The sequence below is a fragment of the Gouania willdenowi genome, unplaced genomic scaffold (genome assembly GCF_900634775.1).
Source record: "Gouania willdenowi unplaced genomic scaffold, fGouWil2.1 scaffold_187_arrow_ctg1, whole genome shotgun sequence".
Classification (NCBI taxonomy): domain Eukaryota; kingdom Metazoa; phylum Chordata; class Actinopteri; order Blenniiformes; family Gobiesocidae; genus Gouania; species Gouania willdenowi.
In genome coordinates this window covers 109,282-136,731 of record NW_021144937.1, presented here as the reverse complement: position 1 = coordinate 136,731, position 27,450 = coordinate 109,282, and the positions used below count along the sequence as shown (strand labels likewise).

The following is a 27,450-nucleotide window of genomic DNA, read 5'->3' as shown; positions in this document are numbered from 1 at the left end:
ACGCCCTATTTGTAGGTATTTGACTCCAGCATCCAAAAAACAGTGCGTTTCTTCAGATAAATACCCTCATCCACAGAAAGACACATAAAAGGTCATTTTGTCGACTTTGGTGGTTGAAGTTGTTTTAAAATGTTTCCTGCTGTGCAACACATACGGTATTTGTTCTTCCTCAACATGTTTCTCTTTCCAAAGCGTCTAAACTTATCAATGCAGCTATGAAACTAAAAAAAAAAAAGAGCTTTTCTGTTTTATGTTTGCATGTTTATTCCTGTTTGAATATTATTTTTTAAATTCCATTCATGTTTAACTGTAGGACTGGATCAACCACATCAAAGCCAGCTCCAAACTGGTGCCTTTTAATGCTGAGCAGACAAATAAGCTTTTAAAAGTGTCTTACACTGATTTAGACCCACAGCAATATAATTTAATTTATTATCAAACTGGTTCATTCAAATAACATCATATTTAATATCAGAGACAAAGATAAATGAATAAGATAAATTATATAAAATAATTACTTTTGTAGAATTTTTACTGTTACTTTTTATATTTAAAACTAGATCAAATAAAGTAAGAACAACTTGAATATATATTTAATTAAATAGTCAAAAACTATTATTATTTATATACTATTTCTCATTTTTGACACATGCAGACTACTGAGGCTTTTTACTCAAGTGTTGCATTAGTCTGTATGATAAACATGAATCATTTATCAGAAATAAAGGGTAATACGTTATCATTAAAGGGGGAAAGAAATATTAGCCTCAACATTAGGGCTGAACGATTTTGGAAAATAATCTAATTGGGATTTTTTTCCCTCAATATTGTGATTTAATATGAGATTATTCTTTCAAAGGCCTCTTGTCATGTATTTTTCAATGAACACAAGCAATAAATTAATCTGTTTCATAATAAACTATTTCAGATTTATTTAAACTTAAAATAAATATTAAATATACATTTTAAAGCACAGATTACAACAATAAAGCAAACAAATCTGTGGTTTTACCTCTTCAACACATCTAACTAACTTCACGTGTCATGAAACATGTAAACAGACTTCTTAAACCTCTGAACTTTACAGACAAGAAAAATAATTCAGCCTTTGCATATTAGAAAATCGCATTTTATATCACGATAATATCGCAAAATGCAATGAATCGTTCAGCCCTACTAAACATGCATTTTGTTTTAACCAGATGTGAAAAATTGTATTGTGTGTAAGTGGGTATGAATCAGTCCGACCAGTTCAGACGGACAATGGTCGCTCACCCAGGTTTCCTGTCATTCTGGTAACTTTTTAAAATTCTTAGAGAACTCGTAAAGAAAGAATACTTAACACTAGAAAGTCCTGGTAAATCTCTTTGTTTTTCTCCTGTTTGTCACATTTAGTGACTGATATGGACTTTTCCCCTTTTGATGAACGTCTCTAGCAACATGCTCTGCAGATGAAACACTGAGTCGCTTCCCTCAAGATTTGTTTCATTTATTGATTTTTATCCTACACTTTTCTTTGAAAACACAACCAAGTGTTTGCATTTAGATTTTCAACGGCTTCTTGTGGGAATTTTGTGTCCTGATTGACAGGAATGTGCCTGATTTTAGATTTCAGCCAGCAGGTTTGGTTTCATCATTGAGCTTATGTAAACTTCACATCCCACCATCTACAAAGTCTTCATATTTTCTCTTCACACTACCATAGGGTATTGTTTTATTAAAACAGTGGTTCCCAGCCTTTTTTGGGTCGTGACCTCATTTTCATATGAGTCTCTGGTGACCCGAAAGACTTTTTTTTTCTTTCTAGAATTCGTTTTCCATCATGTTTGTTGCAAATACAGAGCAGTCAGGATTGGTGACACGTTTTGCCAGCTCAGATTTAATTTTTTTAAAACTGCATTTAATTTTAATAATATTTATAATGCCCCGCAATTCTGAAATAGGACAAAGTGGGTCTGAAAATGGATGGATGCATGGATAGATTCATATTTATTGATAGAATACAGTTGTTTAAGATTGTTTTGTTTTATATTCAAAAACAAAAATAATTCATTAATGTTCAAAATTTGTGTTTTAATCAGTAATTATTTTTTTTTTATCAAATACTAGACATTTCAGGTGACCCCATTTAAAATCCAGGGTCCTGACCCCAATGTTGTAAAGCACTGATGTAAAAAAAATAAAATAATGTGTCTTCAACATTTAAAAACAGATTGAATACAATCTGTTAATGCCTTTATAATAATGACACTTTAAGAACACCACTTTTCTCCTTTTGTGTGTGTATTCAGGTGAAGCTGTGGTGTTTATGTGATCCTGACCAGCAGCAGTCCAGACCTCACCCTGCATCCAGGACTTGGCAGGCTGGAGCTGCTGCTCTTCCATCCCACCTCCTCAGGCGTGTTGGCTGTAGGCACCACCAGATCTCCTCTGATATGGGACGTGAGCTCCCATGATGCACCGCTGTAACAATCGTAGTCTGTGTTAGTGTCTTATGTTGAACTTGTCTCAGCTTGTCTGTTAAGTTTTCATTTCAGACTGTCCTGTTGTTGGTCGTAGGCTGCTTTTAGTTTGTTGGAGACTGTCTGACACTGTTTTACAGCCCTGTGGCTCTGTCTAAATGCTGGAGCAGCACAGGTAACCCTTATGTTTGCAGTCCTGGTCCTAGTCTCCCTAGACGGAGACCCCCCTCACACTTCTTCCCCCTACCATGAGCCCACCCTGGCTGCTGCTGATCCAGCACCCCATGCTCTCATTAGCATTAATAAGGTGTTATGAAGGCTGTCATTAAGTGTCGTTCACTAAATTATGACACCTTTGGAGTAGGGCTGCTCAATTTTGATTATTACACCCAACAATTACAAAAATAACATAATCGAAAAAAACAATTATTAAAAAAAAAAAATATCTCTCGATGGTCCATCCATTTTCTGACCCACTTTTTTCAGGGTCACGGGGTCAATAATTATAATTGATAATTAATTACAGTTATGGTGTAAATATCATTAATTATAATTGAAAAATAATATGTTGCTGTTGTAATCATAATTGAATTGGAATTGACTTCAGAAAATTGACTTTCTAATTGTAATTCTATAAAAAATGTAAGTTATAATTTAATTAAACACAAAACTGGGGAATAATGTTACAGATCCATGGCTTACACATACTGTATGTAGTTAATAATTATCCAAATATGTTTAATATTAGGTTTTCCCGCTACCTGTGAGTGAGTCTTCACACCATACAGGTGGTAATGGTTAGAAGGGTTAGGATATACAGTAATAACATTAAGAGTTTATAGTTAAATTCCAACTCTTGTCCTAAGTTTACATAAGATTTTCTAATCAATGAACTAAAATGTAAATGTAATGATGCTAAAACAACACCATACAGACACATACAAAATAACAGGCCTGTAACTTTACCACTTTGTGATTAATTGTAATTGAACTTTACTAATTGAGAATCATAATTGACTTTCAGGGGATACAAAAACAATCATAATTGTAAGTGTAAAAAATGCTGGTCACTGAATCATAATTGAGTTATGATTGAACATGGATAATCTGAAGTGTAAATTGGTCATTTTAAAATGTAATGGCCACAATTATCTGTGACATGTGTAGTTACAGAATGTGTCCACTAGATGTTGCTAGTGAGTCCATATTTAGTGAAGAAAGGATCTTACCAACCTCTCGTGTCCTTTTACTATTTAAAAGGAGTAAACAACAACTCATAACAGGGTTGAGATCATATTAGCTTTGAATCAGGAATTGATGATAACCTGAGTTTGATAAGAAAACACTTTGAAAGCCTGAGAGCAAATATGATCTTTTTATAAAGTGAGTCTTGATAGAACACATTTTACTGTTGGCCTGACAAACAATAACAGATATTCTTCTTTAGCTCCTCCCTCCGTGTATAGACACAACAATACAAAAATGCACAAATATTGTAAAAGATCTGACAACCTTTTGGTTTTAAAGACGACACTTTGTTGAGTCATGGTAATTAAGGCATAAACAGAGGTGAAAGTAATGGATTACAAGTACTCGCGTTACTGTAAATGAGTTACATTTATGGGTACGTTTACTTTTATGAGTATATTTCTAAATCAGTAATTCCTTACATTTCTTCACCAACCGTTACCGAGTAAATTATGATTTTTTTTTGTTTTAAAATGATCAACGTATATAGTGAAACTACAAAAAATGAAATGAACAGGCAACATTTAAATCGACCAACCAGATTAAACGTAATGTATGTCGTCAAAACAGTGTTGAATATTTGTTATTTTCACACTTTTATTGCTTATAAATGTTGTTATACATAAAGCCTGAGAATAGTTTTTGCTTTGAATTTAATTCATAGGTGTTATTTTGTTTAAAAAAAGAATTGTACATTGTGACAAAGATTTTATTTTATACAGATGCCTTTGTTCTAATTGTGCAAGATTTAGTCTCTTTTTTATGTTTATACATGTGATGTTTACTGTATGCAAGTGGAATGAATTGAGCTACTTTTTATTTGTATTTCAGTACTTCATGTATGACTTAGCTTGAATACAATTTTAATCAAGCTAACAGTACTTCTACTTGAATAGCCTATGTAACCCAATATTATGAATGATAAAAGTTATTACAGTGTAATATCAAGTTGGACTAGTTATCAGCAAACCCAGATGGTTAGGAGCTCTATGGATGAGCAGCAATAATGAGTCAAACAAGGAATAACTGTTGAGTAGCAACTCATGTATTATTACAATGATTCAGATACCAAAACAAAAATAAAAGTGTGCACACTAAACAAGCAAAAATAAGAATTGTCCATTGGGCCCTTAAAAAATGAAAATTGTTGCAGGTGCAGCTGTTCTTAAAGTTTCTTTGAAGGGTGATGTGTATATATGTGTGAGTGTGTACGTGTAGGTGTCTTCTCTTCCAGGTTCCTACTCACCATCAGTTTTCAACCAGGATCTCTTCCTGGTCCTTGGACTTTCTCGTCCACTCAAAAAACCTGACCCAAAAATAAGGTCATATCTATTAAAATCAACTCTGATGCATCATTAAAGTGTAAATGTCAAAAATGCATCAGACTCCACACATAAATCTACAATTATATAACATAATAAATCTTCAGGTTTTGTTGTACACATAACATCATTACTCAAATCTAACTGCTTATGTGAACAGCATTCCAGTAATAATTATGGTAAGTAACCATTTACATTCAAAATATCATAACCATATCAAAATCAGAATAACATATATACATAAAACAGTATAAAATGTAGTTCAGAGGTATTAAAGTATTGTGCTTAATTTCTCCCACACTATAGGCCTACTAGTGTGAGAGGAACCACACCACACTCACCCTTTAACATACTTAAACTCACAGTTGAGCTAAAATAAAGTCATTCAACACTTTGCATTTATAAAATATAATTTCACTCTAAAATACTTTTTATAACTTTAACACTATTTAATATATATATATATACATCAGCATACAATAATAAACTCAGTATATACATGTGTAAAACACTGCATCATTATTTATCTCAGTTCATCCTAAAGATTTTTATTGAGCTACTACTTCCTTTTAGCAACAGAACAACGGAAAAATAGCACCAGAGCAGCCACAGAGCCATGTTTCTCACCGTTAATCTGTCTTTATAACACGTTGTCATAACGACTGCTGCAGGGAAGGAACGTGGCTTTAGCCTGTGAGATACAGAGCTAGCATGGCCATTAATGCTAAGTATCAGCTAGCTCTCTTTAATGCTAAGTATCAGCTAGCTCTCTTTAATGCTAAGTATCAGCTAGCTCTCTTTAATGCTAAGTATCAGCTAGCTCTCTTTAATGCTAAGTATCAGCTAGCTCTCTTTACTGCTAAGTATCAGCTAGCTCTCTTTAATGCTAAGTATCAGCTAGCTCTCTTTAATGCTAAGTAACAGCTAGCTCTCTTCTTACCCACGTTTTCCGTCTCTCCTTCATCTGGTCTTGCCTCCAGGCTTCCAGTAGGTAAGTGCACTGACTCTCTCTCCGTTTAACTCACGTATTTTCTCCTCTTTCCGTCTTTTTTCCTCCGCTGCGTAGCTGCTAAACTCTGGCGTCCGAGGTTGGGAAAAGACCAGGAGACAACACGCATGCGCATCACTTCTGAGCTGACAGGCTGGACGTGACCTGCGTAGCCTCTGATTGGCTGTTGAAGACTCTGTATCCTCCGCGTGGGGTCATGTGAACTGAGTGATGCATTCAAGTGCAATAGGACATTTTAATGTAGTTTTATGGCTCCTCAGACGGTGTAAATCTAAAGTTTAATTACAGGTAAGTGCATTTCACCCAAACAGCTCTTCATATGTTCAGACGTACACTTCACCATGTAAACATAGAGCTGATTTATAGAGCACATGTAAACATAGAGCTGATTTATAGAGCACTGTCTGCTGTTTCATAGTGATGACACATGATTAAAGAAATCACATGTGCCAGTTCAAAAAAAGGAATTTGTTCATTAGATCAAGAAGCAGGATCAGATCAAAGATAACTGCCATAATTCAGATTAAAAAATATTGTCGTGTGGATGAGCCGTGAAATAAGGGTTACTGAAGTCTTGTCAGAATTCGCCTTTTATTGCCGAACAAGGGAAGCAGGACAATCGCACACAGTGCTCTTAAACACCATCCACACTGTCAGCACGTGAACTAACACACTCCTTTTCCTCCCGCCCACACTTATATATTCTCGTTCTACTCCCGCCAACCACGAACTAACGCGAGAGTGAGGACACAACAGAAGGAAACGTCACAATCACATACATTAATTCAGGGCGGCAAACACACACGGAAACACCCAACGTGGCAACCCAGACATGGCAACATAGAACACATTAAGGCTGGATTCACCGGCATCATAATATGAATGAATAATAATAATATTCAAAAGTTTAGAACAGTGATTCTCAACTGGTGGGTCGGGACCCAAAAGTGGGTCATGGAAAGCTGGCCAAAAAAAGGCAACAAAAAATGTAATGTCTGTCATGTGTGACTTGTCTTTTATTTTGAAAGAAACTTTTCTTTTGACAGACATGCAGTGAAAAGCATGTTGCACGGCAAAATATATATAGATTTATGTTTTTCTAAAAATTATGTATGCGTGTTTTCAACAGCAAATTGAATTAAAAAAAAAATAAAAAAGTGGGTCGCGATATGCGATTTGAGACGAGTTGAGAACCCCTGGTTTAGAATAAGGCCAGAATCAGTGCTTTAGTCCCTCACTTTGACTTTAAAAACAATATATATATATAGCCTTATTATTTGACACCATGGAGATAACATCTCATGAGGATATATGCACTTTAAGGCCTATGTGTTATAAAATCACTCCTTTAAAATAACACCAGTAAATAATATGTCAATACATTCTGAAGCAAAGCAAAAATCCAGATGGTGCTAATATGAGCCAAGGAGAAGCTTTGTAAAGGAATGTGAAGCATTGGATAGAGAGTCAGTGTGAGTAAAACTGAGCAAAGAGAAGACATGGCTAAGCCATAAATTAGCATGTTAACTAGCATTAGCTTCTTAGACCGTTACGTGCATTGAGTACATGCTAAGATATGCAGTCTTTGAACTTCTTCCTTCTGTAATATTAATAAACAACAGTGTTTTTTGTATTTGTGCACATTCAGCAGATAAATTAGTGCTCCAAGTAGGTCATGGGCTACGGTAGCTACTGTATCCATGCACCATATTTTTCTGTAGCTTTAGGGTGTTCTGAACATGAAATCACATGTTCACATTCCATGTGTTGAGATCAACTGTTGTTTTGTCATATTTGGTCATATTTTGTGATATATTACTTACATTTAAATGTGTTTTAACTTTGTGAGGTAACGTAGTAGAAACTTTGTATTAGTGTCAAATGATACAGTTTATGGTAATTATATAGAAATCAAACCTGAGATATGGACTTAACAGAAAAAGAAGATTAAGAATATTTATTTATGTTTGGCAGTGTCGACTGTGAATATTATATAGAATATTATCATAAATAGCTCATTAACATGTAATAAAAAAATTCAAATCATTCCAACGAGCCCAGTTTTAATTTGGTACCGCATTTGTGTGTTTTGTTAGTACACAGATACGTATGACAAAAATATTACACGTGAAAATGGATTAGGAATTGTATTGATTCCAAATCTGCTTGAAAGGACGTCTAACAAGTTCATCCCAACTCATGTAAACATTTGATTTCATGTTCAGACCCTAAAGCGGTGGTTCTCAAACTATTTTGGCTCAAGTTCTCCCATTGTCCAACGACAACATTTAGCTTAGAAAGCTATTTAAAAACAACTATAGAGCACAATGATGGAATAAATGAGTGTTAACACACATTTTAAAGAGTCTCACTTTGTAAAGAAGTGGGAAAACAAACAGTATTTAATGCAGTGGTTCCCAACCTTTATTTGGATCATGACCCCATTTTGATATCAAGAAATTCTGGCGACCTCAAAGACATTTTTTTTTGAGAATTTTTAAATAATTTTTCAGCTCATATATATATATATATATATTACTGCATTTTAGTTGAACAAGATTTAAACTGACAAAGAAGTGAAAGCCTCGAAAATGCTAATGTTGTTTAAGAATAAAAAAAATAAATAAACAAATAAATAATACATTTCTAAAATCAATTTTAATTTTTCAGAAATTTCAGGCAACCCCTTCTAAACTCCAGGTGACCCCATGATTGAAAAACACTGATTTAGTGGCTCCTCAGTAGATTTATTTATCATTTCCTGTCATCTCATGACTCATGACTGACACTTTATTTGTTTATTTCCCTCTCTCTCTCTTAAGTACCTGTCAGGCCCTCTTAGGCTGCAGGCTCTCTCTCACTGTGTGTGTGTGCTTAATTACAGGAGTGACTTCAGCTGTGCAGGAGCTGAGCTGCAGCTACAACCAATCACCACTCTCCACAGCTATAAGAACCGGTCGTCAGCTCCACCTCCTTGCCAGATCGTAGACTCGGTTTCTCTAGCTCAGTCAGATCCTGCCTTCCCTCCACTCCTGAACCAGCCTGGGCTCAGCTACACAGACTACTCAGTGAACTACCTGCCTTGCCTGCCTCTTCGTCAGCTCACCGACCTGCCCTGGATCCCCTGTTCTCTCCACGCACCAGCCTGCCTCTGTCAGCTCTCATCTGGACTCTTCACCTGCAAACAACTGACTAATAAGTACTGGAAATAAACATTGTCATTGCATTCGTCACCAATCTCAGTCTCCGTCTCTGCAATTGGGTTCACTACTGGATACAAGCCTAACAGTACCCCCTGTTGTGCCATTGCGTCCCCCTAGGGTACACGTACCCCCATTTGAGAAACATTGCCCTGTCTCACATGGTTGGGGGCGGGGGTTGTGCACGGATAGCTATCACATCCCATGGCCTAAAGCATGTTGTGAAGGCATTTATTCCCTGTGTAACCTCACACACCTGGATCTCACTTTAAAAAGGATGAGACCAAATAACCTTTGACCCCCAAATAAGACTTAAGCACATGCCTAATAAACACAATGTCAGTCCTCTGACAGATAACTAATTATTGCACTCATCACAGCAGATGTCCAAATCATGACAGGATAATGATGGACTTGATCATTTTTTGCCCAAAAGATTGAGACGCGGGACAAGAAAAAGGGGTTCATGATCAGAGGCTGTGGGGCCCCTCGGGTTCCTGCTGGCTTGGACTCTGGATGTCATTTAACCCAAAGGAGGTCTCTTTCAATCTTCAATCCAGCTTATTAAAGCAAATAGGGCTCCCCAACATGTGGATCCAATCCCTCGGCCCTGCTGTAAGGGTAAACATCGGGGCGCATGTGAGGGTGGGGGAGGATGGAGCAAAGACCACCACCTCAATGAGCAGGAATGGTGAGCTGCCCAGGTTAGACCTGCAGAGATGTATATTTAATGACATGTTGTAGAGAGAATGGCAGCATTCAGTTCACAGAGCAGAGGTTGAGGGAATATTTGGATGATCCATGTTTGGAAATGAGGTGTTGTTGGGTATCTGGTATCACCTGGAGAATTCAATGTTTAGCTCAGTTCTGCATTGAGTCTAAAAAATGGATTAAACAGCTACTGTCTGAACACACACACAGACACACACACACAGACGCACACACACACAGAGACACACAGACACACACACACACACACACACACACACACACACACAAACACACACGCAGCAAACTCATTCTGATCACTTTTAATAAGAGGGCTGTTCCTCTGATACCACACATTTACAGCTTTTTAATCACATACTATGATACATTCTGAAGCCAAACTGGTGATAGCTCAACAACTTGTGTTTTTAATCAACTTATCAAGTCTCCCAGTGACCCTGAAAAAGGAAGAAGTGGGTCAGAAAATGGATGGATTATCAAGTCTATGAACAAAGCCTTTTTCTCTAATGTTTGAAAGCTGATGAAGCAATGATACTGGTCTGTAGTTAGAGCTGCTTATATTAACACTCTAATACATGGAACACTTTCACTGTTTGATTATTTATTACAAATAAACCACTTTGGAATGATTTAGTGAAGACACACAACTTATTTCTATATATTCTATATTAATTCATGAAAAGTTCATTTCAAAGCAATAAGTTGACATTTCATGATGTATTTTTTTAACAATGTGAACTATTTATTTTTAATCTACAGAATGAAAAAACAATGAAGATAAAGTTTTAATGACTCGACATTTTTAGAATTCATCTGTGTTTCTTGCTTCAACAATCTTAGACTTAGACATGTGATTAACCTGGACACACCTCCACTCTGAGTCCACATACAGGGAGACTCCACCCCCTTTTAATCAGTGTAATTCATATCCTTCTAGAACCAAAACAGGAACTCTTTCACTGTCTCAGATGTTGATACAACACTACATTTAAATAAAAAGCCTTATTAATGTAGAAACAATCTCAAACTAAAGAATTCTGCACTTGTTTGACTCATTTTATCAGAATTTGTTAGAAAGACATCATGACTGGATGTGAAAGCAGCTGTTACTCTAAAAGTCTATTTTTAAACTCCTTCAGCTTCACTAAACACTCAGTTTCCAGAGGAACCTTCACTTCCTGTTCTTAGATCCATCCAGTGGATGTTCTTCTCATGGGAACCATGTGTGTTTGATGGAGGATTATGTGCTATCCAATGAAAAGCTCTCCCTCTCTCTGACATGTTTCTCTGTTCAAAGAAATCCAGCACAGACAATAACACGTCTTTATTTAAAGGAACAAAGCTTCACTGGACATTTGATATCATTACATTTACATTGATTCAAACTTTATGTCAGAAGGAAGATTTAAGAAGAACTTTAGGATTTATCATGGTTACATAGAACATTGTAAGTTCTAAAGAAAGGCTGGACAGGCTAAAGAACAGATTAAAGAACATTTCAGAGTTAGAATAAATCTATGAGCTGTAATCACAGAGTTGATAGAAATGTAAATATGGTGATAAAATGGGAGTGTTTGGACACTTTGGGCTCCCCTTCCCCTGATATTCATTCAGCACACTGCATGATCCATTCACAGGCTTTAGGCAGGGTTTCCCTGTCAGGAACCATTTCATCACATTCACTTCAACTGTAGAAAAACATACTTTATATAAAACACATCACATCTAAAATCAAGAAAATACTATTATGTGATGTATTAGATACTCATTTAAAACTCATTACAAATATGAATCCTTTATAAACACAGATAAGAAACAGATTCAAAGGTACATGATGAAGATGGTCTGCATTAACACAGCCAGCAGGAGAAAGTAAAAATGACAGAAAACATGAATAACTGCGTAATTATAAACTAATTCAGTTGTAGATATCTCAAGTCCTCTAAAAAAACGAATAATTTTAAAATAACTCCACAATATTTGCAGAGCTCACAGGTTTTCGATGCTGACATCACATGATAGGAGTTATTTTTAAACTCCAATTGTTGCAGGAACTCTCAATTTTTGAAAGTTACGCAATTTTTCCTAAATTATTCTACAACATTTTGGAAAATTAAAGCAAAGTTGTTCATAATCTAGGGCTGGTTTTTCTATAATCTGTAGCCCTTTGGACCTCAAAATGGTCCATATTTGAACCCTCAACTAAAATGAGTCTGACAGCCCTGATATAGAATCTGTCATTAGTGTATAATAATAATAATAATAATAATAATAATAATAATGTGAATCATTCTTCCTATACATCATGTATGAATATAGAAGCTATAGAATGTATATCCTGTATAGGAAGTGAACAAAGGGAAACTTCTTCCTGCTTCCTTTCCAACTGATCATTGTATTGATCTTTTCTTTCAGACCACACCTTCAAAGATCAACAACTTCCTGAACTGTTGGTGTCCATTTTCCAGCTGACAGCAGGTTTATGTTGGAATCCTGTGCAGCCTGATCTCTGGGTTCTTCAGTCCAACACTGGAACCAGAAGGTGTCGTCACCATCCGTGTGTCGCTGGGATCTGAAGATGATTCCTGCTCCATGTCTCCATGTCCTGCTAAATCAACCTACAATGTTTAACTATTTCTATTTGTAAAATTAAATCATGTGCTTTGCTGTACAAATTTTATCCATTTTAATTAAAGTCTAACTTTTTAACAATGTATTTTACCCATAAACTTATTTATTAATTTTAGTATTTATGTAAACGTATTTATCTGAAACTCTTAACCAATATTTATTATTCTTAACATGTCTGTGATTTTATTCTTCATTGTTTTAACCTAAATTACACTATGAAATCACTATATATATATATATATATATATATACCAATTGGATCAAATAGTACCTTAATGTATTTTGACTAAGATGTCACTAAACAAACTGGTTGTTAGAGTCCAAGCAGTGAGGCAAGGAGACATTAGCTTTACAGTTCAAAAAAGGTGCTTTATTGGCCACAAACAAACACAGGCCAATAAAAGAGGTAGCATGTGCAAAAAGAACTAACACAAACCAACTGTCTCAAATGAAACAGGAGTCAACTTAAATACAGTTTGGACCATACCAAATATAAACAAGCAGAAACACAGGGGATAAACAACCAAAACTAAGGGACAAACACAGCCCCCTTAACCCCAGTCCCCCTCTGCAATGGTCTGGTCCACTTAAGGCCGCCTCCAGCTCTCTCCAGGCCAGCCCCTCACCACCTCTCTGTTCTTAAAGCGACAGAGAATAATGTCAGTGTCAATCATCAAATGATTTAGGAGCTGTTACCTCTGTGTGGCCCGGCCATCACACTGGTAAAGCCAAACACTTTGGCTGTAGAGTTAACTTACATTTGGGTCAAAATACATATAAACATGGAATCAGCCTGTGTACTTTAACATGACCTATATTCTAACTTAAATATGTGCTTTTAGGAGCTTAAAATAAACATAATAATTCAATAAATCTGAAGACACTCACTAACAACATCTCTGAGCTCCTCCACTACATTATCTGAGAGTCCAAACACACAGGTGTGATAGATTTTCAGTCAAAGTAGTAGAAGGAGGAGCTTAGACCTAATACTTATGTTGGGGCTCCATCTAGTGTCTAATTGTAGAACTACACCTACACCTGACCTCAGGTGGAGTGGACAGAACAGGTGAGAAGTGAGAGAAGGTTGAGAGTGTTGGGAGAGGTGGTTTCTTCTGGAGTCTTGGAGCGTTTGGAGTGCCTTTGTTCTTTTCTTCATTTCTTCATTTTTGACAAACCAATACTGGGTTCAATACTGCCTGTTTAACTTTAACATGTCTGTGAAGCTCTGTCTGTTTCTCATAGCGCTGCTGTGCTCCGTGAAAACATGACTCAGCATTAATCAGTTTCACCTGCTCAGTGTTTAAACATCTCATCAAAGCTACAGAACATCTGGATAAAGCTGTTCTGTTGTTGTGTTGTAGACCATCTATACCAGAGATTGTAGAGTATGAAACATCATAGATTATTGATAACTTCTGATACTGTAAAATATTCTGACCTCTAGTGGTGAAAAAACACATCTTACACGTGATGTTTGCACATGTATTTTTGTTTAATCATTACGGTCTGGAATGATGTCATCAGGATCATTTAAATTAGGTTAATTAAAATGAAGTTGATCAAAACTTAATCAATAAACCTGATCTGATTCAGTAAACCATTGATCCCTGAGGGTAAATATAGTGACATTAATGCTGTTCTCATACATCTTTATATGACATGAATAATTAAAAAGGAGCAGTCAGAATAATCCATGTCACTACAACTAATATCTACCTTTTAATTGTATTTTACTCATTATTTTAAATTACATTTTTATTTTTGACATCCATTTTTGTTTAATTATAGTTTTCTTTTTTATTAGTTTTTATTTTGTTTTCTCACAGTACAACTTATATCTTCCTTTTAATTGTATCTATGTATCTACTTTATTTTTTCATTTATTTATTCATTTGAGCAGCATATTACAAACTTATTTTACATAAAAACAAAACTAAAATAATTGTGCTCAAAAGGAATTAAAGTTTTTTTTAAAAATGTATTAGTATTTTGTTTACTTACAGGAGTTAAAAACTAATATTTTCTGAAATAATTAATTTATATTTCTAAAAAAACAAAATTTTAAAAAATTGATGTGGAAAACAGAATTAGGAAAAAAAAAACACATATGCATTTTAAATGTATGAAATATTTTTAAAAATTGTAAAATCGAATTGAAATCACAATATCTGTCAGAAAAATCACAATTAGGTGTTTTGTGAAAATGGTGCAGCCCTAATTAAAACACAAAATGCATTGAAGCTGTGATCCATAAAATGAAGAGTCCGTCCTTAAGACTGCTCTACTGTAAAGTGCCTTGAGATACCATTGGTTATGATTTGGCGCTATACAAATAAAGATTGATTGATTGATTGATTGATTGATGATTACACCGTTTAATTCTATCAGAGTAATGATGTTTATAACGTGGACCAAGTACAGTTGTGATGTATTAAAGGTCTGTGTTAATGGAGGGCTACATGTAACTACAGTGTCTAAGTGACACACACACATAAAACACACTTACTGCTCCATCAACTCTGTAGTGCTCACATGTATTAAATACAGACACTCCACGAGTCCACAGACAAGTTGGTCTGTTTCTAGACAAGCGTGCACTGACTGCGTCGTTTACTCACGTCTTTATAACATCATGTTTGGTCAGATTTTTAGTGCATCACTAATTAATAATGTAATTATTACCAATAAATTATTCAAAGGTCACTCTATTAACCTGAAAACCATAAACTACCTTTATCATGTCTGTCTCTAGTTACATTAAATTCTAGGATAGATCTGCATAATGATAATAATCATCTTACTAGCACAAGCTAAACATCTTTTCATAAATGATCTTTTTATGAATATAGAAAATGAGATGTTTCCTGTACTTCTTTTATCAATTAATTAATATACTGTAAATTAAATTTGTAATCACATTTAATTTGCAGAATACCATACGATATACTGGGTTCAAAACATTGACACGATAATTTTTAAATGAAAAAAAGGTTATATTTTAGTTGATTTATTATTATTATTACCATATTTTAGTGTTTTTCTATATATATATTTGGTGTAGTAGAGGTGTGTGTAGATGTGACCTAATAAAGACTGTCAGTTATTTTTATGCTACAAGAGTGATTTTTTAAAAAGAAGTCCTTGCTGATTAATGACAATATTTAAGGTTATTTAATCAATAAAAAGCATCAGAAAGTGTTTTATTATTATATTATTATTAATATTATCTTTGCTGTAGTGGATAGAGAGAGATATAATACAGACTGTCAGTTGTTTTCAGGCTATTACAGTAACTGTTAATCAAGTCATTGATAAGTTATATTTTTTATGATTAATACAAATAAAAACTATTTAAAAAACATTAAACAGTATTTTATTACCATCTCATCTGTAGTAGTTAGAGAGGGACTTAACACTAGCATGACCAGAGTGGTGTCATTTGACACCTATACCTTTAAAGTCCAAGCTGGTGTCATTTGGCGGGTGTGAACAACTCAGCTTGTGACCATTGTTATGTTACTGAGGCCACTACTCCCCCCTCAGCTAGGGTGGGGGGGTGGCTAGGTAGGTTCCAGGACACAAAGACCTTTTGTAATCTCCTTTGTGTTTCCCATACAGCAGCTACATAGAGGTTGCAACTTATATTTCAACTTTTGCAACAGAAAGCAGTAAGTAGTAATAGTGAGACGTCAACACAGTTTGTTTACATTGTTGGTGAAATTTATTTAATAGAGATTTTGTGAACAATTCTGGCACTGCCACACCTCCTTTATGCATTTGCCACGTGCAAACTTGTCACAATACATACGACGCTTGGTGGCACGGTTTTTCCTGCAGCAACACTTCACCTGACACAATGCCCTTTTCCCCACATCAGGTGTGGGTGGTTGTTGCTGAAGGTTTTGCTCATTCACCTCCTTGGCTGCCATATGAGACTGGGCAAGCTCATTTCAAGCTCCAGCAAGAAGTCCACCCTTCTCTCCTTGACCCCAGTGCATGCCTGATAAAGCACATGTGCGTTCAGCGCTGCAATGTCAATCATGTTGTAAAACACAGCGACTGGCCAACGCCGTGTTCCTGAACGCACAGTGTACTTTAGAACCATCTGGTCCATGACGTCCACACCGCATTTCATGCTGTTGTAGTCGGTGACTGTGTTCGGCTTTTTTTTCCGAGTAGCCTCAGTCTCCACCACGCTGTGCACGCTACTGAGGAGGCAGACAGTCTTCTTTCGTTTGGGCACATAAACAGTCAGTGTGGCACCAGAGGTTGAAATCACTTGTGTGCTGAATTCCTCACGGGCCAAATTCTTTTTAGCTGAATCTGGAAGCTCCCGGCAAATCTTATTGACTGTGCCAAGGAGGGTGGTCTTCCGGCTGTGCAGTCGACGTGCTAGTGACAATGAAGTGAAAAAATTGTCGGTTGTAACAGTTCTTCCTTTGTCCATAAACGGTTCCATAAGCTTCATCACCACATTTTCAGACAATCTCTCCCCAGGTGGACGACTGGGGTCTTTGCCAAGATATGGGATGATTTTGCACACATACTTGGATTTAAGGTCACATGCCACCCAGAACTTGATACCAAACTTGTCCGGCTTCGTTGCAATGTATTGCAAGAAACAGCAGCGAGTCTTAGTTGGAAAAAGTTGCTCATCTATGGTGATGTGCCTGCCTGGGTTTTTGTTTTTCCCTGTTGAAGCATTGATTCTTTGTGCATCTTGTGCACTTTCTTCAAATTTGTAAAATAATAGCTTAATAAAATAATTCATGGACCTGGTTAGTGAATGGTGGACCTCGTGAATTTACCTTTTTAAAGTGAAAACTCAAACAGTCCTTTTCACACTCGGAAATCTTGCTTTACCATAAATAGCAACAATACATTTGATTTATAAGCACAAAAACAATAAAGGTAAATAGTGAAAATACAGGAGTAGGAACAGGAGCTTGGTTGCTTTATTACTGTTTTTCTTTTTCTAATTTTATTTATTGTGGTTTATTAATTGATCACAACACACATGGCTCATATTAATTTGGCCATTCTTATCCAATAATTCCATATAATGTTATTTGGATTAACAAACATCTACCTGGGAGATACTGGTTTCTCAACACTGGCCATCATTTACACCAACCCCCAAAGTTTGTCACTGCCCAGCTACACATTCCGATCGAAAGGCTTTATTTACATAAGAGAGGTGGCCCACTGAGTTGCAAATGAGTGTCATTTGGCGGCCTCTGGGCAGGGCAACAGGAGTAAGAAAACCTTGGGCATGCTAGTGTTAATACTGATTATCTTCTGTTTTCACGTAGGATAATGATATTTGAATAAGTTAATGACAATTCTTCAAAAAACTGAAAAATATGTTTTGTTAATATATTTGGTGTAGTAAATGGAGACCGACGACAGACTGTCAGTTGTTTAGAGCAGCAATTCTCAACTGGTGGGTCAGGGTTTCCCCAGTGCTCTATAGACCTGGGGGGCCGCCAGGCTTTTCTTGGTGTCTAAAATTGCCAAAAAAAAAAAAAAAAACAACTTAACTCATCACTGACTCTGAAACACAGAGCCACCAGTGTCCGTTTAACTTTGCTGTGTCTGTGAAACTCTGTCCATTTCTCAAGTAGCGCTGTGGCGCTCTGTGAAAACATGAGTCAGCTTTAATCAGTTTCACCTGCTCAGAGCATTTAAACATCTCATCAGAGCTACAGAAGATCCGTGGATAAAGTTGTTCTATTTCATCATTACTGACCGCCAGAGGCGGTGCTTAAGCACTGGATGTTCCATCTCGCGCATGCGCAGGTCGAGTAATTAAATCAACAAAGTCACCTGTGACCCCTGGATGACCCGGAGAGTCTATATCTACCGGCGTCATCAGGTGATCTGTTCCTTTTATCTTCTCGCGATTGCGGATAACGATAGCAGGTCGGTTGTTGCTATTCACAGCTTGTCGCTTGTAGCTTCGGAACCGTAAGGTTGGCGCTTCGAGTGTTCTCGTCCGCTAGAAGCTGCGACTCGCTGTTTTTCCTTAAGTGGTGCTGGGACTTAGTGACCAGTTTACCAGGGGCTGCCTGAGGTTGTGAGTACCGTACACTTTGATGTCATCGGCGGTGTTTCGCCTTGTGATTGTGTGCTGGTTCAGACTCGGTAGCTCCGCGGTTACGCCGCTGTCTCTTTTCAGTGATTAAACGGCTACGGTTAATCTGCTGTGTTGTATGCTGCTCTGTTAGCATCGTTAGCGGACCTCCCAGCACGTTGCTGCTAAGCGGCGGCCGGTGATTGAGTGCGTCATCGCCGCGCAGTGTGCACGCTGCATTTGTGGTGTTGCTCCAGTTAGATTCACTGGGAGCACAGTTAGATCACTCCAGGCCGGTGCGCTCGCTGGCCTGAGTGAAGTTCCTTCATTGAAGACACTGCAGCTCGGCGGTTATCAATATAACTATTATTAATTTAATTATTATTGTATATACTTATTATAATTATCATAATTATTATTATTCATAATAGTTATTCATATAATAATAATCTGTGTAATTGTTATTCATGTAATAATAATTTGTGTAATTGTTATTCATATAATAATAGTTGTGTAATTGTTATTTATATAATATTATTAATAAAACTTAATACTATTAATTAATATTATTAAGAATTGGAGAAGAATGGACTGCCATTTGTGTATCTCCTGCATGGCCCCCCTTCAGGCAGAGGACGGTCACGATCAGTGTCCTGCTTGCCTGGGCATTGACCACCTAAGAGAGGGGGTGTCCGGTAATCCGTGCATGAACTGCAGTTTTATGCCTCATGCACTGCGACTCTCCAGGTTGGCTGAGGCTGAGGGCACAATAGACCTGCCCTCTTCAGGTAGAGCCACCAGCGTTGCTAAGCGTGCCGGCACAGCGTCTGGCGATCCTCCTCGGAAGGTTGATGCTCTGGCTAATAAGGCGGATGCTCTCACCACCGAGTTTGCTCAGATTAAGGCCATCTTGCTTAACCTACAGACAGAGCCCGGTGCGCCAGCCTTCGCGGCTAACCCTGTTGCAGGTCCATCCCACCTTCAGGAGGAGGATGCGCTGTCCACGGCAGCATCATGTACCCTGTTTGGTGACGCTGACGGGGATGGGCATGGGGAGCTTGCCTCACAGGCTTCTCATGCATTTTCAGAGGGTTCTAGTAGGACCTCTTCTCTAGGTTCAGAGTCCAGCCGTGGCACTGTGCAGCCGGCAATGCGCACGGCCTTGGCACGCCTTGGGTTGGCTGAAGCCCCGGTCCCAACTCGAACGGCAAATGCTTTTTTCAGGCAGGCCCCCAACACCTCGGCCTTTGTAGTGCCTCCCTCTGACCCGTACATGGCGGAGCTCCACAGATGCTGGCCAGACTTTAGGGTTCTCTCCCATCATACAAGCGATGGCAGGGCTCTGGCAGCCATGCATGATGCTGGCAGCTATGGCTTGGAACAGCTAGCTCCAGTAGAGCCTGCCATTGCAGCCCTGATAGTTTCCCCAGATGAGGCTGTAAGACCGGATGCACGCTGCCCCCGGCCTCAGTGCAGATTGACTGACAATCTTCTGACTCGCAGTTATAACATTGCTGCCCGAATGGGACGGTTAGGTAATTCTCTGTCACACCTGGTACTGGCTTTGTCGAGTACCTTGCAGGATTCCGGGGGGGAGCCTGCAGCTCAGTCCCTCAGCGATGCCTCATTGCAGACATTCGCGTTTATGACCAGGGAGCTAGGCAGGCTAATGTCAACGATAACGCTGGCTCGGCGCCAGGTCTGGCTCGCACAGTCCCCTCTATCTGAGCCATGTCGCAGAACACTGTGTTCTCTTCCGGTTGTGCCGGGCCAGACCTTTGGCCCAGCTGCATTGCAGGCCTTGGAGCGTAGCGTGCAGGTTGGCCAAGCAAGGCAGCAGTTTGCCAGTTTGCGCCAGGCTACCCCTGCCCCTCCTAGGCAGGGACATTTGGCAGGTATGGGTGCAGATCGCCCATACCTACGGCCGACTGCTAGTCCTTCTGGGCAGCCCAGGGGCCTGCACGTCACAGTGCCAGGAAATCGGTAACGCCGTGCAGCCACACGTCCATCTGCTCAGGGGCCAAGGGGGGCGGAACCTGAACCTCAGGGGCCGGTCGTCTGACTCTTTTCCCAAGAGCAGCTCCTTTGCTGGGAAGAGCAGACCACAGACCCTTGGGTGGTGTACACGCTATCCAGAGGTTACACATTACAGTTCCGACACCGGCCCCCTACATTCAGCGGGATCAAACGCACTGTGGTCAGAGATCCCGTAAAATCCCTTGTGCCATGTCACGAGGTAGTCACCCTTCTGGGTAAGGGTGCCATTGAGCTTGTGGAACCGGAGGCTTGCCTCAGCGGGTTTTACTCCACTTATTTTCTTGTGCCCAAAAAAGAGGGAGGATTTCGCCCGATCCTGGACTTGAGGGGGTTGAACCGGTTTCTCAAAGTTCTCCCCTTTCATATGCTGCGTGTAGCAGATGTCCTTCGGACTTCTTCAGCAGGAGACTGGCTGGTGACGGTGGATCTGAAAGACGCTTACTTTCATGTTCCCATTGCCCCTCATCACAGATCGTTCTTTCGTTTCATGTTCATGGACAAGGTTTATCAGTTCAGGGTTCTGCCGTTTGGGCTATCCCTGGCCCCTCGAATATTTACCCGGTGTGGCAGCTGCTGTGTCACCGTTACAGGCCAGCGGAGTTTCAATACTCCCCTATCTGGACGACTGGCTCGTCATTTCCCCGACTCGGGAGCAGGTGTTGAGGGTGTTACGGTCTCCTCAAGAAAATGTGGCTTGATGAAGGGAGACCACTAACATATACAAAAGGACACAGACAAAAGGGTTCGAGTTGGCAAGTTTATTGTAAATAAAACATTAATGAGTCAAAACATAAATCAACAAACCAAAAAGGCTACAGGCGCCGGCCAAAATAAGGAAAAGAGGGGTTAAGAACCTGGCTAACCGCTCCATGGGCCATCGGACCAGGCCCCACCCTGGCTAAGCTACCTCAACCAAAACTAACTATTAAACCAAAAAAGAAAACCCGGAAAACAGGACTACCGGCGACTATAGCCAAACTAAAATAACAAAGCCCAGCAATCTAAACATGCCTGAGTTAAATAATTGCTACTTAAATAGAAAAATGTTTCAAACCACTCAACAAAACAACCAACAAGACAAGACAACAACCAACCAACCAACAACCAAACCTCACTATACCTCTGTCCTGCAGTGTGTGTGTGGCTCAGTGCTCAACTCTGCTCTGCCTGCTCCTCTCTCCTGCCATCCTAAATAATCTCCCTCACCCTGATTGCCAACAACAATCAGGTGTGCTACAGCCACTCAGAAAGGGGAAGGAGGGAGACCGGCCATAGAGGAAACACGTAACAAGGGACACTGCTGCTCTTTTCAGTCACATAGGCAATCAAAGCCTCAAGGTGAATTATGCCAAGAGCAACCTCGTACCCAGCCAGGTGGTGAGGTACTTGGGGCTTGTGCTGGATTCATCAGTAATGCGGGCCTCCCTATTTCCAGAGCGAGTCTCCGCCATCCTAGGCCTTCTACGGCGTTTCCAGCATGGCGCCCTCCTGCAGTATGGCCTGGTCCTGCGACTCATAGGGATGTTGGCCTCGGCATCCATGGTCATAGCACTGGGGCTTCGAACACTGCGCCCGTTTCAGGTTTGGATGAACAGCCTGCATTTAGACACAAGGTGGTCAGGGTGTCTGCCCAGTGTCTCCTTACCCTCCGACCCTGGAGGAGGGAATACTTAATGTCGGGTGTACCCATGGGGAGGGTAGCCTCCCGCAGGGAGGTTATCAAAACGAACGCCTCTCTTATGGGTTGGGGTGCTGTTTGGCAGTCCAGGACTGTCAGGGGCCTGTGGAGTGCCCAGCAGAAGCGGCAGCACATAAATGTGTTGGAACTTCAGGCTGTATTCCTGGCGCTCAGGCACTTTTTCCCTGTTCTGAAAGATCGGCATGTTCTCGTCCGGTCAGACAATACCTCAGCTGTGTACCACATCAACCACCAGGGCGGCACCAGATCTCTGACGTGTCTGCGGGTGGCACACCGGCTTCTCATGTGGGCTTACCCCAACTTCCTGAGCCTCCGGGCAATGCATGTTCCTGGTCTCGGGAACACTGCCGCAGATCTCCTCTCCCGTCAGAAGCCTCCATCCGGGGAGTGGAGACTTCACCCAGAGGTGGTGGCTGTGATATGGGCCACATTTGGCAGAGCAGCAGTGGACCTCTTTGCCTCAGAGGCGACGACTCACTGCCCTCTCTGGTTCTCTCTGAAAGAAGAGACCAGCCCCCTCGGGCGGGACGCCCTGGCGCATACCTGGCCAGACGGCCTACTTTATGCATTTCCTCCACTCCCCCTCACACCAGCAACGCTTCACATGGCCCAGCAGGGTGGTCTCCACCTGCTTCTGGTTGCCCCATGCTGGCCAGGAAGACCATGGTTCCCGCTGTTGCTCAAACTCCTGCGGGGGACACCGTGGCATCTTCCGGAGAGGAAAGACCTCCTGTCTCAGGTCAACGGCCGCATATGGCACCCGAGTCCGGGTCGTCTGAGGCTGTTCTTGTGGCCCCTATAGTCGTGGACCCACTTTTGGCGTCCTGCGATAGGGCGGTTGCCGACACAATTTTGAACTGTCGAGCACCATCCACCAGGGCGCTTTACGCTAACAGGTGGAGGCTATTTGTGGAGTGGTGTCACACTCACAACGAGGTGCCGGGAGCATGTTCAGTAGTGGCAATACTGCGTTTCCTGCAGTTAGTTTTTGACAAAAACAGGACTACTTCCACCCTCAGGGTGTATGTGGCTGCTATCTCGGCCAATCAGAAAGGGAATCGCACTTTCTAAACAGAGACTCTCTCACTGGGTAGTGGAGGTCATTCAGTATGCCTATAGTGCACTGAACATCCCGGTGCCTTAGGGTATAAAGTGCCATTCTACTAGAGGCATGGCCGCGTCATGGGCCGCCTTGAGGGGCGTTCTCCTGCAGGACATCTGTGTTGCAGCTACCTGGTCCTCATCATGCACTTTTGGACGTTTCTACAGGGTGAACGTTGCTGGTGTCCAGCCTATAGCAATGGCCGTGCTGTCCACAGCTTCAGGCCTTGAGTAGGTGAGGATTCTTTCGTGACCTTTCTAGTATAAGTCATCCAGTGCTTAAGCACCGCCTCTGGCGGTCAGTAAGGATGAAATAGAACGAGAGTTACGTATGTAACTACGGTTCTATGAATCCTGGATGACCGCCAGAGCATCCTGTCACTCAGGATCCTTGTGTCCTCGCGAGAAGATTTTGACAGGAACAGATCACCTGATGACACCGGTAGATATAGACTCTTCGGGTCATCCAGGGGTCACAGGTGACTTTGTTGATATAATTACTCGACCTGCGCATGCGCGAGATGGAACATCCAGTGCTTAAGCACCGCCTCTGGCGGTCATCCAGGATTCATAGAACCGTAGTTACATACGTAACTCTCGTTATGTTGTTGTGGACTAGACCATCAATACCAGGGATTGTAGGGTCTGAAACATCATAGATTAACACTAGCATGACCAGAGTGGTGTCATTTGACACCTATACCTTTAATGTCCAAGCTGGTGTCAGATGGCGGGTGTGAACAACTCAGCTTGTGACCATTGTTATGTTACTGAGGCCACTACTCCCCCCTCAGCTAGGGTGGGGGGGTGGCTAGGTAGGTTCCAGGACACAAAGACCTTTTGTATTCTCCTTTGTGTTTCCCATACAGCAGCTACATAGAGGTTGCAACTTATAATTCAACTTTTGCAACAGAAAGTAGTAAGTAGTAATAGTGAGACGGCAACAGTTTGTTTGCATTCTTGGTGAAATTTATTTAATAGAGATTTTGTGAACAATTCTGGCACTGCCACACCTCCTTTATGCATTTGCCACATGCAAACTTGTCACAATACATACAACGCTTGGTGGCACGGTTTTTCCTGCAGCAACACTTCACCTGGCACAATGCCCTTTTCCCCACATCAGGTGTGGGTGGTTGTTGCTGAAGGTTTTGCTCATTCACCTCCTTGGCTGCCATATGAGACTGGGCAAGCTCATTTGCAAGCTCCAGCAAGAAGTCCACCCTTCTTTCCTTGACCCCAGTCCATGCCTGATAAAGCACATGTGCGTTCAGCGCTGCAATGTCAATCATGTTGTAAAACACAGCGACTGGCCAACGCCGTGTTCCTGAACGCACAGTGTACTTTCGAACCATCTGGTCCATGACGTCCACACCGCATTTCATGCTGTTGTAGTCGGTGACTGTGTTCGGCTTTTTTTTCCGAGTAGCCTCAGTCTCCACCACGCTGTGCACGCTACTGAGGAGGCAGACAGTCTTCTTTCGTTTGGGCACATAAACAGTCAGTGTGGCACCAGAGGTTGAAAACACTTGTGTGCTGAATTCCTCACGGGCCAAATTCTTTTTAGCTGAATCTGGAAGCTCCCGGCGAATCTTATTGACTGTGCCAAGGAGGGTGGTCTTCCGGCTGTGCAGTCGACGTGCTAGTGACAATGAAGTGAAAAAAATTGTCGGTTGTAACAGTTCTTCCTTTGTCCATAAACGGTTCCATAAGCTTCATCACCACATTTTCAGACAATCTCTCCCGAGGTGGACGACTGGGGTCTTTGCCAAGATATGGGATGATTTTGCACACATACTTGATACCAAACTTGTCCGGCTTCGTTGCAATGTATTGCAAGAAACAGCAGCGAGTCTTAGTTGGAAAAAGTTGCTCATCTATGGTGATGTGCCTGCCTGGGTTGTACGAAGTGATGCAGTTGGCAACAAAAGACCCCCAAACGTCAGAGATTGCAGCAAACCGGTCAGTCGCAACTCGTTCACCGCGTGTGTCCTTGTCGTCGAAGCGTAGATGCTGAATGATGTCCTTGAAACGGTTTCGAGCCATAATCCTGTTGATCAGGGGCGGTCCCAGTTTTGCTGACCATGCGTCATGCAGCGATGGAAGGCGGACAATCCCCCACAGAAGCAGGATGGCAATGAACGCCATTAGTTCAGGTATGGCCATGAACCAGTTCTCATGTTGTGTCTGGAGTGCATGCTGGACAGTCCACTCCTGAATGGTCCGAAGCATTTCCAGAGTTATGAAGCAGAAGAAACTCTGTAAGCGACTCGTCACCTTTCTTCTGGCCAAAGCAGTTGGCTCTCCATCTGTGACGTGACCTTCAATTGGGCTGTGATGGAGAGGCCTTCCGACCTGTTCTTCACGCCACACTGTGCCGTCTCTGTCAGCCGCTCGTGTGTCTCCAGGCGACCTCTCTTTTCTGAAGGTGGCGAATCCTCCTCATGTATAGGGTGATCATATTTTTGAGATGTGATTAATGAAACATTAAAAACACAACTGCCATAATCAGCAAACAAAAAAAGGATGTTTAGAAAATCTTACCGGAAGAAATTTCAGAGTCAGAACTCAGCTGAAGGGATATTTCTTCTCCATCGGAGTCACAGGGGTTGGCGTCATTTAGGATCATCTCCAAAGCCTGCTGAGAGCTGTAAACTTTTGACATCCTTGCTTCTCAGTCGCCAGAGTCAGTGAAATATCTGCCCTGAGTTGGCTATTTATTCACCTTGAGGTGATAAGCCTTTTCAAACTTTCACTATGGTTCAGTACTTCCGCATTGGGTCAAAGGTCAAGAGGGATAATGTCAGCATAACTGATGGTGTAAACAGAGATTGAGATTGTTTTTCCCTGTTGAAGCATTGATTCTTTGTGCATCTTGTGCACTTTCTTCAAATTTGTAAAATAATAGCTTAATAAAATAATTCATGGACCTGGTTAGTGAATGGTGGACCTCGTGAATTTACCTTTTTAAAGTGAGAACTCAAACAGTCCTTTTCACACTCGGAAATCTTGCTTTACCATAAATAGCAACAATACATTTGATTTATAAGCACAAAAACAATAAAGGTAAATAGTGAAAATACAGGAGTAGGAAACAGGAGCTTGGTTGCTTTATTACTGTTTTTTTTTTTCTAATTTTATTTATTGTGGTTTATTAATTGATCACAACACACATGGCTCATATTAATTTGGCCATTCTTATCCAATAATTCCATAGAATGTTATTTGGATTAACAAACATCTACCTGGGAGAAACTGGTTTCTCAAGACTGGCCATCATTTACACCAACCCCCAAAGTTTGTCACTGCCCAGCTGCACATTCCGATCGAATGGCTTTATTTACATAACAGAGGTGGCCTACTGAGTTGCAAATGAGTGTCATTTGGCGGCCTCTGGGCAGGGCAACAGGAGTAAGAAAACCTTGGGCATGCTAGTGTTAATGATAACTTCTGATACTGTAAAATATTCTACCCACTAGTGGTGAAATAATTGATGCATGCTTGCGTCCATTTGTTTTTGTGTAATCATTATGGTCTGGAATGATGTCATCAGGATTAACTTAAACAATAAATCTACTCAGATTCAGCAAAATATTGATCCCTGAGGGAAAATATAGTGACTATGACATTAATGCTGTTCCCATACATTTTTATATGACAAAGAATTAAAAAGGAGCAGTCAGAATAATCAATGTCATTACAACTTAAATCTACCTTTTAAATATATCTTACTTTATTTTTTTAATTATTTTTTTTAATGTTTTTTTTTTTATTATTTATTAGTATTTATTGTTTGTTATAATTTTTTTCTGAAAAAAAATAAATAATATTTCTAAAAAAAAAAACAGAATTTTAAAAAATTAAAGTGGAAAACATGGAACTTGGAAAAAAATAAAACAGAATTTGGGAAAAATAAAAACGATTTATTTTATAGTG

At 40.1% G+C, this 27,450-nt stretch overlaps 2 long non-coding RNA genes across 2 annotated transcripts in view; both read right to left on the bottom strand.

The window, feature by feature from the left end:
- The window catches only part of LOC114458792 (uncharacterized), a 56,822-nt gene that overhangs the window by 11,298 nt on the left and 18,074 nt on the right, over window positions 1-27,450 (bottom strand). The window lies entirely within an intron of this gene.
- On the bottom strand, window positions 12,851-14,055 carry LOC114458793 (uncharacterized). The gene is made up of 3 exons (XR_003673150.1): window positions 13,320-14,055; window positions 13,038-13,040; window positions 12,851-12,907 (listed from the first exon to the last, which is right to left on the bottom strand). It is a non-coding gene; the product is annotated as an uncharacterized LOC114458793 (long non-coding RNA).